The sequence below is a fragment of the Magnolia sinica genome, chromosome 8 (genome assembly GCF_029962835.1).
Source record: "Magnolia sinica isolate HGM2019 chromosome 8, MsV1, whole genome shotgun sequence".
NCBI classification, from domain to species: domain Eukaryota; kingdom Viridiplantae; phylum Streptophyta; class Magnoliopsida; order Magnoliales; family Magnoliaceae; genus Magnolia; species Magnolia sinica.
Window position 1 is genome coordinate 20,708,390 of NC_080580.1, and position 12,858 is coordinate 20,721,247.

Genomic DNA, 12,858 nt, shown 5'->3' on the forward strand with positions numbered 1-12,858 from the left:
ATCATATTTGTACGTAGAATCTGAGTGGTGATAACCTATCAACGGTGTGGATGGCATATAAATATCATGGTCAGCTCCGGAAGGTTTCAACGGTGAACTTTTCTATTACCTTTGTTTCATTAGTGTGGCCCACCTGTGTTTTGTATCGGCTTTATTTTGAAATCATGTACTATTGTGGTCGTTTCAACGGTGCACGTCACTCTTCCCACTGTTTTCTAAGGTACGGTCCACTCCAGATTTTGATCTACATCAATCTTTGGATCATATCCTAAAATGATATCTCCAGGTGGATGAATGGTGTGGATACAGCACATACATCATGGTGGGTTCACAAACTTGATGGAGTCATATTTGTGGGGGATCTGTGAGGCCCACCGTGGTGTAAGTGTTTTATCTACGCCATTCTTCATTTTTCTCAGATCATTCTAAATATGAGCCAAAAAACGAAGCAGGCACAAGGCTTAAATAGATCACAAATTGGGGATTATACGTACACCATTAAAAACTTCTTGGTAGGTGGAGAAGTTTTGAATCAAGCATCCACGTCTACATGGCCTTATGGATAGATTGGATGGTAAATAAATTTTTTTTAAAAAATAATAATAAAAAAAATAACATGTGGCCCTATGACTTCAACGGTGAGTGTTACTATCACTGCAGCTTCCTTTGGTGTGGTACACTGGGGCTGTGGACCTACTTCATTTTTTGGATTACTTCATTTTTTGGGTTATACCTTGAAATGATCTTAGAAAAAAAATTAACGGCACGGATAAAACACTTACATCATGTTGGGGTAGGACGCAATCCGCACAAGTATAGCTGTGTGCCTGACACAGACACTTTCCTCTTTCGGTAGCAAGAAAGGTAAGTGTATTTTTGGCTGCAGGCCCAATTGCACTGCACGGCCTAACATAGTAAAACAGGCGTGTGGCACGGCATTATATGGTTGGCCCGGTATGGCACGAGATAGTAGGGGTGTACATCTGTCTCGGCCATCAGCTAACTCAGCTTGAAGTTGGCTCGGCCCCCTCCTTGAGCCTGATTGGCCAGCTCGGCTCAGTTTGGTTAATAGCTCGGGCTAGTTTGAGCCCAGTTCACGATTGTAACATTTTCATAAACACCTGGACTGCACCTTTAAAATCTCAATGTATTTGAGACAGCAACAATGGTTTTACATGTATTTTATCAAACACCTTCTAAGCAACATAAAAATCAAGAAAAAAAGGGTGTTGATTTTATATACATACCTTCCTTGCCACCAACCACACTTCTTTGAGTCATTTCATCAAACACTTGGTAAGCAACATCAATATCAAAGTAACTGAGTCACTGAACTGGTTCAATCCGAGTTCAATTCGAGCTGGGTTCGATCCGAATCGAGTCGAGTTGGGGCCAGCTCAAACTCATTTTTGAGCTCAAAAAATCAGCTCAACTTGGTTCGAACTCAGCTTCGAACTAAGTCGAATTGAGCTTTTTCAAGTCGGGTTGAGCGAGCTAACCGAGCTAGCTCGGTTCATGTACACCTCTATGAGACAGTAAGATAGTGGGCTGTGTGGGGATTTGATATCCTAGCCCACAGCCCGGCACGAAGCACGCCCTGATAGGCCGATTGGCACAATTAACAGTCATCCCAACACAACCCTCAAATAGTTATTTTTGTGAAATTAATAATTTTGCTCCCTCCTCAGTAACCATAAAACTACTAGTTTAGAGGTACCCTCTTCTTCAAAGCTATAAAACTTCCAAGGGCCACAAAAGTTTTCGATTAAGCTGATATTTATGTTTTCCCTTCTTTCATGTCTGTGTTAACACATGAACAAGTTGGATCTCAAGTAAACATCACGGTGGACTTTAGGAAGATTTCAACAGTAGACATCACTCTTCCCACTGTTTTGTATGGTGGGGTCCAATCCAGATTTGGATATACCTCATTCATTGGATCATGGCCTAAAATGATCTCTCCAAATGGATGAACGGTGTGAATACAACACATAGATCATTGTGGCGTTCACGTAACCAAGGGCGACTCAACATTTTTGAGTGCCTTAGGCAAGTCATAAAAATGAGGCTTTTTTTGTTTAAAAAATAAAAAATAATAATAATAAATTTAAAATTAAACCATAAATTTGCTTCTTGCCTTTTTAGATGCAAAATTACTAATTAAACTTTTGTATTCAAGTTTACCCAATAAATCAGTTTCGATAGATAAAATTGTTAAACCATTTAATCTATCTTGAGACATAATTGTTTGTAAATAATTTTTTATAATTTTTAGTTTTGAAAAACTTCTTTCTACAGATGCAACTGTAACTGGTATGGTAAGTAGTATTCTATATGCAATAAAACAATTTGGAAAACAATCTAGTTCTTTTATTAGATTAAGTATTTCAATTGGAGTATTAATTTCTATTTTTGTCAAGTTCTTTTAAAACTTTTAATTCCAAAAATAAATCCAAACCGTTAGAAAAATTAAGTTAGAATTTAATTTAGAAAAATGATGTTAGAATTTAATTTTTTTGAGAACTTAATTAACAATAAAGTGGGTAGTTGTAGTCCTAGGTTTTAAGAGAAGAATTTATTAGGAATGATGCTATTATTTTGAAAAGAGACGATAGAGTTAGACTGTTATTATTGATAGTACTAGTTTATAAGATTTGTTTTTTATTTTCAATTTCAAATTTGTAAACTAATTTTTAGATGTTCATATTTGTAGGCCTTTCAATAAGTTTTATTTGAAAAAATTTTGGCTTTTTTTCTTCTTCTTAATTTTAATTTTACTATAATATAGGACCTTCATAATTAAGAACTTTTAATTTTCCTATAATACAAGGCCTTCATGATTAGGGAGCCTTAGGTGATTGCCTCACCTGCCTACCCCTTTGAGCTGCCCTGCATAGAACTTGGTGACATCACTTCAATAGCCAGTTTCGCTAGTCAGTATCTAATCCTGGTCGCAATTCATCCATTTTGCTAGCTAATTTTAGGCATGGTCCCAAAAATGAGGCAGGTTCAAATTTCAAGTGGACCACTTGGTAGTAAAACAGTGGTTATTAAATGCCCACCATTAATGGTTATTGAATGCCCTTTAGTGATCCGGCTTTAATGCCTATTTACCATCCAACATGTTGAAAGGTCACATGTTGAAAGGATCTAACATGTTGAAAGGTCACGCAACCGGGATTAAGCAAAACGCAGATAGTATGAGCTTGATCCAAAACATTCGTAGCCTCAAGAAGTTTTTAATGGTGGTAATCTGATCCCTAATGCGAGGTCCACCTGAGATTTGGATCTGTCTCGTTTAAATAAAAAAAAAAATTTTAAAAATAAAAAAATAAATTATCATACCCTTAAAATAAGCTGAAAAAACAAATGGATGGCATACATATAAATCACATACATATAGTTGGGCCCCACGGTTAGGGCCTCACCCACTATACCCCTACCACTCACCTAATCCGTCCCCATTAGGCCCACATGTTGAGATGCTAAGATGATCGGAACCGTCCATCCATGAATTTTATGCTATGCATGCTACCTTAAGAAGGTTAAGCTGAAATGGATGAAACAGACCATCACAGAAATGAAGGTAGTACCTTGGGAGGAAAATTTTTCAACAGTTCATATCCAACACCAAAAAGCTAGAGTATGGATCATTCTTGAAGTGTGATTATTTGGAAATAAGATGTTTATAGTATCATCTAGAAGATGGACCGTTTTGATCGTCGGATTATCTATTCATGTGGCCCCTATGGGGGACACATGCTAACTACAGTGAATCGCCATACACATAACTAATTTGTATTGGAACATTAACATACAGCACGCTTATCTTCTGCTATATTCATCTTATTGAGACATCCCATCCGTGAAAATGATGGGCCATACCATGAAGATCATCTGAAGAAGAAATTAGAACAATCCTTCCATTAGGTGGGCCCACCGTCCGAATTAAGTGGACTACATTAGATGTAATGCATAATAAATTAGGTCATTCCTCAAATGGTTTGTAAAACTTATACTGGTATTGATTATAAAATAAAATTTTAAAAAAAAAAAAAAAACTCCTATTATTGTTTTAGACCATTTATGTGTAAGCCTACTTTTGTTTTCCTTTCTCATAAAACTCACTTTGATTAAGTGATCTTCACCATCTAAATGAACTATAATTATAAAATAAAGGATTTTCTCCTACAACTGCCTATCTTTTAGGCTATTTTCGAATAAACACTTGCTTTTAAAATATTTCTATCAAAGCGCTTAAAGTAATTTGCACCGTGTTAGGGTTGTCTATGATTTCTTTTGATCCGTATTTTTCAAAATGACAGCACTGCTCTCATTCTTTCTCATTCCAGAAAGCCTCTTTTCATTCCTTCCCACTTGGTAAAAGGGTACGGATAGTCTGTTTCGAAGGCATAGGAAATTTTAGTTCCGTGTTTCTCACCATTGCCGATGGCTCCCACTGACTAAATTAAAATTCCCCGGACTTCTCTTTCCCAAATAGATTGCTTACTACATAACATAACTTTTAATCTTTTAATGTGTGGAAATTTCTAAGTCTCCCCATGATTTTTGTGTTAGATCTATACCGTCTATTAAAATTTTCTTATAATTCTAGAGTATCAGCCCAAAAATGAAGTGCATCCAAAGCGAATAAACTACCGTTAAAACTTTCCTAAAGCCAACCATGAGGCTTATTTTCCATTTGACATGTTGATAAGATCACACATACCGAATGAAGTTAGAAGACAAATATCAGGTTGATCAGAGCCTTATGTAACCTCAAGAAATTTTCAACGGTAGCATCAATTCCTACTATCTACAGTGGTGGTCCATTTTAGCTTTGGATCTGCATTGTTTTTAGTTTAGTATCCTAAAATGATCTGGAAAAAAAAAAATAGATGGACGGTGCAAAACTAAGAAATACATCATCGTAGGGCTCATGTAAATTTGACACCTCAAGAAATTTAGGTGCTTGCTGTGTGTGGTTGGGATGTCAATGGGCTGGGCTCCGCCTGTAAAATTAAAATTTTGAATAAGGTCAGCCTGACAGCTAAGCCCGAAACAGTGCAAAATCCGGGTCTAGACCAACCACGCCCGGCCAGTTGAAAGCCTTGTGTAGTGCAGGGGAGCGGATTAGGTGAGACCTAGCCTCACCCAAGACAGTGCAGCCCTTACGGTGGGGCCACCTTGATCTGTGTATTCTGTTTCCATTATGTCCATCCATTTTTTCAGATCATTTTAGAGCATGGTACCAAAAATTAAGAAGATTCAATTATCAGGTGGACCATAATTCAGGAAACAGTGGTGATTGAACACACTATCATTAAAAACTTCTTTGGGATCACCTTAATGTTTACTTAGTTTTTATTTGTCATCCAATCCGTTGACAAGTTCATGATACTGGATGAAGAGAGAAAACAAATATCAGCTTAATCCAAAACTTTTGTAGCTCATTCATATTCAATCACCAATGTTTCCTATAGTATGGTCCACCTGACAATTGGATCTGCTTCATTTTTTTTTAATAATGCCATAAAATGATTTAGAAAAACTGAATGGAGGAATGGATACAGAATACCCACGTTAAGGTGGGCACTGCGGTTAAGGGCCGCACCGTCTACCTCATCTGCTCCCATGGTGCAGCACATTCCGAGAGAAGAAAGTTGGAAGCGTTGACATGTAGAACTTTTATGGGTCCTATCATGATCTGTGTGTTTTATCCATGTCATCCATCCATTTTGGCAGCTCATTTCAGGGCACTAGCCTAAAAATGAGGCAGACCCAAACCACAGATAGACTACACCAAATGAAACAGTGGGGATTGGGCGCTTACTGTTAAAAACTTTTTTAGGCCACATAAGTTTTGGATCAAGCTGATATTTGTGATTTCCCATCATCCATGTCCATGTGACCTTATCAACATGTTAGATGGGAAATAAACATTACATTAGGTTGTAGGAAGTTTTTAATGGTGAGCATTCAATCAATAATGTTTTCCTATGATGTGGTCCACCTGATATTTGGATCTGCCTCATTTTCAGGCCCATGACCTAAAATGAGCTGCCAAAACGGATGGCATGGATAAAACCCGTGCATTATGGTGGGACCATAGAGCTTTAACACTAGCTAGATGGCTAGTGTTGGGGTCATTAGTCAAACCACGATCCATCAACTTGATCCGAACATCTATGCCTAGCATGATTCTACACCCGCCAAAATTCCTCGGGTCCACCCATGTTTATCAGGGCCATATCCAACCTATTGATAATTAAGGCCATACAAACATGGACAAAGGGAAGACAAACTGAGCTAGAGATCACCAGTGTTTCCTATAGTGGGGTCCACCAATGCTTCAGATCTGCCTCTTTTTTGGGTTCATCAGGTTATGGAAAGTTATAGTGGAGAAGGTTTGCCTATGAATTGGTAGGATAATAATTATAATGATACAAATGATAAAAGACAAGTAATTACCATGACTTTCCATAACCTCAGAATGTCATGACAAAGCTGTAGTTTCCATGAGGTTTATCTCATGTGGAGATAAAGAAAAGACAGATTTTGTTTTTATTACTATTACTTCATATCAAAGGGAAAAGTAAATGACCAGTTAGCCTTATTACAAAGTTGGGTTGCAACTCAAGCAGGATGGGTTGGATTGAGGGTCAAAAAGAGGAGCCAACCTGGAACCCAACCAGACCTGAATTTCAACCTGAGGTGCCCAACCTGAATTCCTCTATGCTATCCCTAAACCAAGCCAACCCCAGTCGACCAAACCTGAACTAAATACATGTGATTATTCCCATCCCGGCCTAACCTGATCTGAATTTTCTCAACCTGAACCCAACCCAATTTCAAATCCGATAACCCTGACAACCCGACCCAACCTTTGGTTGGGTTAGTTGACCTGAACCCAAATTGCAGCCCTGCTACGAAGTGATTAACAAACGTTGAGTTTAAAGAACAATGATCACCTACAATCCATTTCCATGTGATCCTCAAATAACCCAACCCGTGCCGACATGTCACCTGTGTAGGACATCCGAGCCATGCATAAGGTGCACTGGGTGCCACTTAGAAAATCACCCAGCAACACAAAAGGCCTACTCATCAAGCAGGAGAACCTTAGGATTGCTGGGGCTCCATTCAACCCCTGGTGACAAGAAATTGCTGTATGGACATTCGATAGGATTTGCCTCATTGAATATGTTGTTTGGACGGTATATTTGACCTAATCTGGTAGGGCATACCTATACATCCTCCTCTTTCCATGGGTCTCCATCCAACCCTCTCAAAACGTGCCTCATTGTAGATAGACCTACTACAATTTCTCTAGATTGAAGGTTTAGCCATCAGTGGACATGGATTGCCTGCAACCCGTGCCACATGGAAGTTAGTCAGAAGCTACATGGGCCCACTGTGATGTTTGTGATATTCATCAGTTTTTCAACTCAAAAAATAAGACCGATCCAAAACTCAAGTGAGCCACATAGGAAACAACGGGGATTGAACACCCCCATGTTGAAACACTCTTGGAGCTATGGAAGTTTTTGAATCAAGTTAATATTTTTATGATTCCGGTTCATCTTAGTAGAAATAACCTCATGATCAGTTAGATGACATATATATAAACATCACGGTCAATGCCTTAAAAGTTTCAATGATAGGCATTTCCCTCCCCACTTTTTTCTATGGAGTGGTATTTGAGTTTTAGATCTGCCTCATTTTTGGGCTCATGTGCCAGCATGAGTCGGCAAAACAGATGAATTGAGTGGATTTCTCACAAACATCACGGTGAACTCCACTTAACATCCGAATGCAGAAACTCATGCAATCCAATCCTGCAATGGGTGGAACATTGAGTAGTAGGAACTGGTCCAAATTGAAAAAACAAATGTCCACCGGTTAGATTTTAAAATCTTCCAATTGACCTGATCATACGGCTATTTTTCTTCTAAGTGGGGCTAATGTGGACTATCTCATCTAACTTCTATGCATGCCACTCACAATCATTGTTCTTTTAGATGACTTTATGTAGTGGCAGTGGTCAGCTTTCCCAACGTAGGATACAGGTTGCATGAAAAACTCTGAAAAAGGCAAAGGTTGCCTAGGTTGGTTAAGGTACCTACTCCGACTTAGCTTTCTTTTACCTGATGAAGACAACTTAAATGCGCTCAAAATCAACCCGGACTATCAGGTGCATCACCCCTTGCTTGGCCTTGACCCTAAAAATTAGACTTACTAATACTCGGGTAGGCCACCTAATAAAATGATGAATAAAAACTTCTAAATTCATGCAGTAAGGCCAGCTTGAATTTTCTTATGCCGTCATTTTAGGTAATTCTTCTATACCATAGGGCAAATTAGATGACTGAATTAGGTGGCACATAAAGGATAAAATTAATTATAGGTGTTCATTCCTAACTTTTTCATGTGGTGTGGCCTACTTGAGTTTTGGATGATAATAATTTTTAGATGGCGGCTTGACAAGTGGGATAGTGGGCATGCAGATGATACTTGCTGATGGATTCGGATTTGGTACTGACCTCTCCAGTACTGATTTCAGTACTGGTCGGTATTGGAAAAGGTCATCTGGGACAATCATGATATGTGTATTTTATCCACGCCGTTCATTGATTCTGCTAGCTCAATTTAAATACGAGACAAAAAATGAGGCTGATCTAAAGTTCAAGTGACCAAATCATATGAAGTAAAGAGAATGAGACAGATTTAGAGTTCAAGTGACCAAATCATATGAAGTGAAGAGAATTATAATGCTTAGTATTAAAACCTTCTTAGGGCCCACCACGATGTTTATTTACCATCCAACTGTTCAAAAAGCCAGATAAACCTAGATGAAGGGAAAACACACAAAAAACAGCTCGATTCAAAATTTCTGTGGCTTACAAGAAGTTTTTGGCTATAGTCATTCAATCTCTATTGTTTCCTGTGGTGTGGTCCAATTGAGATTTGAATGTGTGTCATTGTTAGAATAATGGCCATGAGCTGGTAAAATGGATGGACGGCGTGGATAAAACACATACATCATGGTGGAGCCCACAAAGCATTGATGGGTTCCAACTAGTACCGAGTTAAGAACTGAAGGAGTCACAACTGAATCTGAATCCCTCGCTGACAGTCTGCATAATAAGGACTAAGCATTTGAGTGGTGTAAAGTGGCCCTGAAAACTTGGAATAAACTCATGCCAATGAGTGGATGAAGATCATTGAATGTGGGATGTGGATTGGGTATTATTGGACAGACAAGGTTACCTAAGGTCACCTATTGAAATTTAGTTAGTTACAAGCTTCTATCGAAAATAGACTACACTTGATGAAATCTATTTGGCTGTAGGCTTCTAGCAGAGATGAGCCAGCCCACCCAAAACTCGTTGGAAAGTAGTTAGATGAATCATATACTCGACTGAATTTATTTTTTACTAGCCAACCAAATTCCACCACGTTGAGTCGGTGTCCTGCTGCATCCTGATAGAGGTAATACACAATCCACCGATGGGAAGCAGTTGCCTGCAGCACCCGCCACAGGGATGGCCTAAGCAATGCTATGTGGGGCCACCATAATATGTGTTTTATCCACATAGTTTATCCATTTTGCCCAGATCATTTTAGTGCTCATCAGATCAAAAAAGAAAAAATACAGATCCAAAGCTCAGGTTGACCACACCACAAAAAACAGTGGGGATTGAACATCTTAAGGGCTACAGAAGTTTTGGATCAAGCTTATATTTGTGTTTTCCCTTCATCCAGGTTTGTATGACCATATGAACATGTTGGATTGCAAATTGAATATCATGGTGGACCTTGGGAAATTTTCAACAGTGGGAATTCAATCCCCAATATTTTCTGTGGTTTGATCTACTTAAGCTTTAGATTTGCATGGTTTTTTGGGTTCATGCTCTAAAATTAGTTGGCAAAACTGATGGACTGTGTGGATAACACATACATTGTAATGGGGAACACAGATGTTGGACTACGTCCTCCCAGAGTGATAGGAATGCTGCATGCAATCCACTTCCCTGAACATGTGGAAATCCCTCATTTCAGGTCACGTTCAGCTCCGTTTTTTCATTGGGCTTCATTTTCAGGTCGAGGCCCAGAACATAAATTGAAGGCCGGACGATGCATTGACCGAGTTTCCATAGAAGAGAAATGCTCTAGTACACTCTCAGAGCCTTACAAAGTATGGTGCTCCTGATTGCATTAGATCACTTGGACAATCCTTGATTGATCTGAACTGTCCATTCAGTCCAGAATACATTTCACTGCCTACCATGCAAAAAAACATTGTACTGATCGGATGGTCCAATCCATCCTTGATTTGACCTTATTTTCTTTATCCCTAGTTTGATTGCCTCAAAAAAGTGATTCTTGAGAATCATAAACAATCCATAATGGTCACTTACAAGTGGATGGATCAGATTGTTCATTTGACCTATTTGGAGTAAATGATCTTGACCGTCCATATTAAAGACCATTGAAGAAATGTTCATATTTGCTACGTCAGTGTGATGTTAGCACCATAACCGGTGCAATTTTTGTCGAACCTAATGAACAGTCCAGATCAATGGATTAGATCTTCTCTTAGTGTCCCAATGCTCTTAGTATTCAAATGGAACTCTATTTGTAAAGCTTAAAGAAACAATCCCAAGCCCACCTGCAGAGCCTAAAACAAGACTTAAACCCTAGACTGGCCCATATGACTGCCTACAACAAGAGCCTAACCGGCGAACTCAGCTCATTTCCAGCAATAACAAACCCCAAAGATCCAAGATGGATGTATGGACAGATAAGTGGTGCACTTCAACGGCCTGGATCATATGTCACATTATCTCCATGTTTACTTTGCGTCATGAAACAACATGACATGTCAGCATTGTGGACCAATATTGTATTATCCACAAAACCACCAAGATTATGTTCTTTTAGACCCTGAACCGGATCTGATTAGTTCTTGGTACCCGTCGGGTCTTTGGATCGGCACCCCCCGATGGACGGATTCCAATGCACACACATGTACATTTTTTACACACATGTAGTGTACATAAATCAGTATCTCTTAATTAATACTTATTTTATATATACAATACTACTTACAACATTAACTGACCCGGCCCAAACCCAACCAACCTGATTTTATCTGGGTCCAAAATGGTGAACCCGACTCAAGCCTGACTAGACCGGTTCTAAAATATTGGTAGACCCATTTCCAGAAAATTGGCCCTAGAGCCTTAACTAAAAATCAGGTCGGGTCCATTAGTTACATGTGGGTCTGGATTATGTGTACTTGATGCCGACAGATGAGATAAAACAAAATACAAGGCACATGCATGAAATGCAACATGGTCTTTGAACAATCAATCTGGTTTTAGAGAACAGCTAGGATGACTAAGAACTTTCAATTGGTGTGAATTTCGTTGGGCGATTCCGGGGTCAACCCGTCTAATGCATAAAATAATATAAAGCCATTGGTGGAAAGAAAAATGCATTTACTGATCCTTTTGAAATGGTGTAATGACTTAAGAGAGATGTTTTCTCGTATCCAAGACATTGAGACAAAACGCATTGATGTGATCTTACATTTCTCTCTCTTGCGATACTAGCTTTGTTTGAAAAGTACTCGAAAAACAAAAATCCACTGAACTAAATCAAATTTCATTAAGACTCTAAAATTGAGTTAATTTGGTCATGACTCGGTCTAAATCAAGAATCATTCAAGGCTCAGTTGACTAGATGCACTCTGGCTTCACCCACTAAAACTAGACAAAATCTTCACCATTAAAATATTTAAAACAAGTGAGCCAAATTCAAACCTAAATTGTCAGCCTTTCTTGTGTATCATCTCATTTTAAATATTTTTACATAGTTACTGACTCCCTACAATAGGATTTCAAAAAGAAAAAAGAAATCTTCTACTTGTATGTATAGAGAGACAAGTCAACTTTTTAAAGATAAAGATGAGCCAGATCATAATGAGTCAGAGATGGATTATATGTGCTTTGGATAGGTGTTGAATTCATAACCTTTTATTACCCATAATTATCATAGAGATACACCGCCCAATACTGCATGTTATTTATAATTATTATTTTTTAAATGCTCTAATACTTTTAGATCGAGCATTATAAGTTGTAGTGCTCCTAGCTGCATTGGGATACTTAGTCTGGCCCAATGATCTAGATTGTTTATTATGACCAACATATACTTAGTCTGGCCTAATGATCTAGATTGTTTATTATGACCAACATATATTTCATGGGCTACCGTTGAAGCATCATGCTAATCAATCTAGCAAATATTAACCATTTGATAGATGGCCTTTAAAATGGATAGTCAAGATCATTAAGATGAAAAAGGTCATCTGAAAATTTAATCAAGGCATTTTTATTGCTTATGATTCTAAAGAGTTACTTCTCTTAGACAATTGAAACCATCCCATTCATGACAAAAGAATTGTTACATAAAATAACACCAAATTCAAGGGGATTATATCATCCAATCAATGTAATTTTTGCTTGGTAGCATATGAAATGTTTTCTGGACTAAAGGGGTGTTTGAACTTTGTTTCCCATGATAAATCACCCTGAATAAATAATAATTATTTACTTTTTGTATTTTTGGCACTACTCTCAATGAAACATAGCATTTCCTCTCTAAATTCTAAATTCTAGGAGGAAAACATAACAACTTTGAGGCCCACTATGATGTATGTATCTTATCTACACCGTCCATCCATTTTGTCATCTCATTTTAGGGAATGAGCAAAAAAATGAGGAAGATCCAAAGCTCAAGTAGACCACACTACAGGAAATGGTGGGAATTGAAGGCCTACTGTTGATTTTT

General features: G+C 38.2%; 1 long non-coding RNA gene across 1 annotated transcript in view; it reads left to right on the plus strand.

Annotated features, from left to right (window-relative positions):
- LOC131253048 (uncharacterized) overlaps nt 1-12,858 on the plus strand; it is an 87,692-nt gene that overhangs the window by 23,982 nt on the left and 50,852 nt on the right. The gene's annotated exons all lie outside the window — the stretch shown is intronic.